General features: G+C 32.0%; 1 pseudogene; it reads right to left on the bottom strand.

The window, feature by feature from the left end:
• Nucleotides 1-258: 258 nt before the first annotated feature.
• On the bottom strand, nt 259-1,637 carry LOC113083713 (C1q-related factor-like; annotated as a pseudogene).
• Between the last annotated feature and the right edge of the window lie 1,875 nt (nt 1,638-3,512).

Here is a 3,512-nt window from a genome sequence, read left to right as displayed (position 1 = left end):
ATAACAATATAATAATAATAATAATAATAATAATATTATTATTATATAAGACTGTTATGAGATAAAACATATGTTTATATAAATGTGTAGCTTGTGAAATCATTATTACAGTTAGATTTTTCCATGATAAAGTATATAATTAATACAACAGAAGTGCGATTCATGCAGTTTTCTCTGAACAACCAGTTAGAAGTTATATAAACGAGAGCTCAAAACTAATTTTCATTCTTTCATTTGGGAATCAACATACTTAGTACATTGTGCAATGGTGGATCACTTTAATGAGTAAATGAGGAATCCACTGAAGGTGCTGAGGTTATCAGGACTGTCATAGATGGTGTAACCTGGGAGGAGTTTCACACAAACTACATCACCCACTTCCAGCTGCAGGACTGCTCCATTTGATGCATATCTATGCTGATTGTGATCACGCCACTGACCTACTGACACTATCTTCTGCCCATTTTTATGTAAACTTGCACCCAGTGATTGTCTGATTGTCTGACCACATGCAGTGAATCTGAAGTAGTAGACTCCTTTAACTGATGCAATGAAGAGACCTGCCATCGAGAAAATATCAAATGTAGAACGAGCATTATGAAAATTATAACTGGATGGTATCCTTTAAGCATGACATTGGCTATGTTTGGTCAAAGTACCTGTTGCTGGATTGTAGTTGTTCCCAATGTTTGTGAAGATGTTGTTAAATGCCAGTGTGACCTCAGTGCTCTGAGGACCTAAATCACCACGGATGCCTAGGTCTGCTGAAAATGCCACTTTTGGTTGTTCTGTGGATGGAGATTTTAAGCAGTTTTTACATACTACATAACACAAGCAGAAACAAAAATAATTATTTCAGAGTTATACAGCAATATTTATTGTGTGATAAAGGCTGCCTGTACATAATCCCTTAAATATTTCTATTAAAAAAGAAGAAGAATCATTTACCTTCATTTTCTCTCTTAATACCTTCCAGCTGGTTTTCAATTATCTTTATTTGACCAATAATCCTAAAATTAATCAAATCATTAATAGATGCAGAGGATCCATTTTTTTATGTGAAATAAAGTTTTTTTGTTTTTTTTTCGTCCAAAATAACAGTGTCTTCCCCCAAACAAATTATGCTTCTTATCAATGTATTCATGCTTTATATTTTATTTCTATTTTTTTTTATATGTTTTATACATCTTTTTGTACATTGTAATTTAAAAAGAATGGCTGCATACACTTTTAAATACCTGCATTCTCTTTCTGCAGCTCCTGCATTTGTTCTGCCATTTCTATAAAAAAATAATGATCGAAGAATGATCTAATGAGTGTTTATTTAAATTACTTGTATCCATTATTTTAAATAATATTTTAAACTACTTAACTATTTAAAAGTTGACAAAAGAAGCAACCTCTAGTACTAACTTGCATTCTCTTTCATCGTCATGTCCAATTTGACTTTCAGCTCCACCACCATGTCTCTTATATCTCTCACCTCAGTCCAGATGTTGGGCTGGTTGTTTTTTCCATTAGACACAAAATCTTGCATCTCGGTTTGTCCATCAGTGAGCAGAAGACAGGACAGCAGCTGCAGGAGAACAACTCTCAACTTCATCCTGATACAGGCAAAACACTTGGGTTTATGAAAATAACACAAACTGGCATTGACATAGTTAATCATTAATAGCATTTAATGACACATATATTATCCATCCAATTACAAGGAATGATGTGGTATGTCATAAAATAAAGTCAAGCTCAAGAGTAAAGTCCAGTTATCTAAACCAATTAATGTATGTATGAATACAGGCTATGTATATATTGAAATGTTTATGGAAATAACAAATAAGGTACATGTATCAGCTTTTATATTTTGTGAGAGTTAATCATTGCTACTCAATATTGACACAGATGTTTCTCACCGGTATCAATAGAAATACAGAGTCAAATTTTAAAGTGAAGCCAAACTCCAGGGGTAAAGGTCTGTTTCCTTCTGAAAAGTCATGTGAGTTTGAGGTTTTTTTTTTTTCAATATAACAATAAAATAAAATAAAATAAAATAAGGCTTAATAACACTAGATGTCGCCCTTTTACTAAAAATGACAATCGGGATGTCACTCTTTAAGCGGGTTATGTATTTGATGATTTATATTTATATTGTACTTACTTATGGATTGATTTATTTATTTATTTTTACTTACGCTTTAGTTTATTTTAATGTAATTTGCGTATATTAATTTGAGTACTACTTTAATATTAATATTTAATGTGAAATATAATGTATGTATGAATGAATGAATGAATCACTTAAAAACCTTGTGTTAATGTTTTAATATGTAATTTTACAATGTAATAATTAATCATTTTAATATTACCAAACAAGCAAACAAATACATACATGCACACACACACACACACACATACATACATAAATGTTTGTATGCCAGGGTTAAAATAACTAAGATGGAGCTCTAAAGTCATTTACAAACATTAAACCTGCAACAATGTTTTAACTGTGGCTATGAAATTAGGAATAGCTCTGCCTGTCTTGCCTGTATGGCTATTATCAGTTGTGTTAAATGTAAATAAAATGAACCTGCCTACTGCTGTGTCAGCGTCATCTTAGTGCTGCAGTCAAGTGCACTCTCTTGCCTGTGTGTGTCCCTGCCTGATGCCCTTGAGACTCAAAAGCAGCTCTTTAAAATGCACTGAGTGTTGCCAAGACTGTGCTGCAGCAAAATACTTGAAAACTCTCATTATGTGTCCCCTTTTAACTGCCAATTACACATTAATGTGCAAAAGCCTGTTCTTCTGGGCCCCGAGAACTCAGGTTTGTTTCACTAGAAATTTGGGTTTGTTTACCTTTTTTAAATTAAAATACATCTTCAGATTGTTTCTACTTAGACACTAAATAAAAATGTCTTGCATCATCCAGACAATGAAGAGAGAAATAACAGGTGATTTTAACCACAAACAGGTCCTGAGGCGAAGAATTATATTCAGAATATTAGATCTAACCTTGATTTTCCACTGAAATTATTTTTATGTGTTCCTTTAACCTAATCACAACCAAACTTGCAGATATTATTGAAGCTGTAACTCTCTGTGAAATAAAAGTGAAAACTTTTTAAGACAGATACAGACTTGCTAGAGATTTCATGGATTTCATGGATGAGTGTGTGTGTGTGTGTGTGTGTGTGTGTGTGTGTGTGTGTTTATTTGTTTATTTGATTATATGTGATTATTTGTAAATGTAAAGAATAGCTGAAACAAAGGCCAGTTAGATAGTCAATGGTATCTAATAGTACACAAGTTTGTTTCCAGCACTATATGGCTTTAGATTATAAGCATCAGCCAGCCACAATAATTATCAAATACATTTTGTTGTTGTTGTTTTATTACGTTTAATTTACATTTCAAAAGGTTGATTGGTAATGATAATGGTACAAGTCTATTTGGTAGATATTATATTCTTAAATTTGTTAATTTATTGTTATATATACATTTGCAATTATATTTTTGAA

The sequence above is a fragment of the Carassius auratus genome, unplaced genomic scaffold, assembly GCF_003368295.1.
Source record: "Carassius auratus strain Wakin unplaced genomic scaffold, ASM336829v1 scaf_tig00039176, whole genome shotgun sequence".
NCBI lineage: Eukaryota > Metazoa > Chordata > Actinopteri > Cypriniformes > Cyprinidae > Carassius > Carassius auratus.
This window is presented reverse-complemented; position numbering and strand designations above follow the sequence as displayed.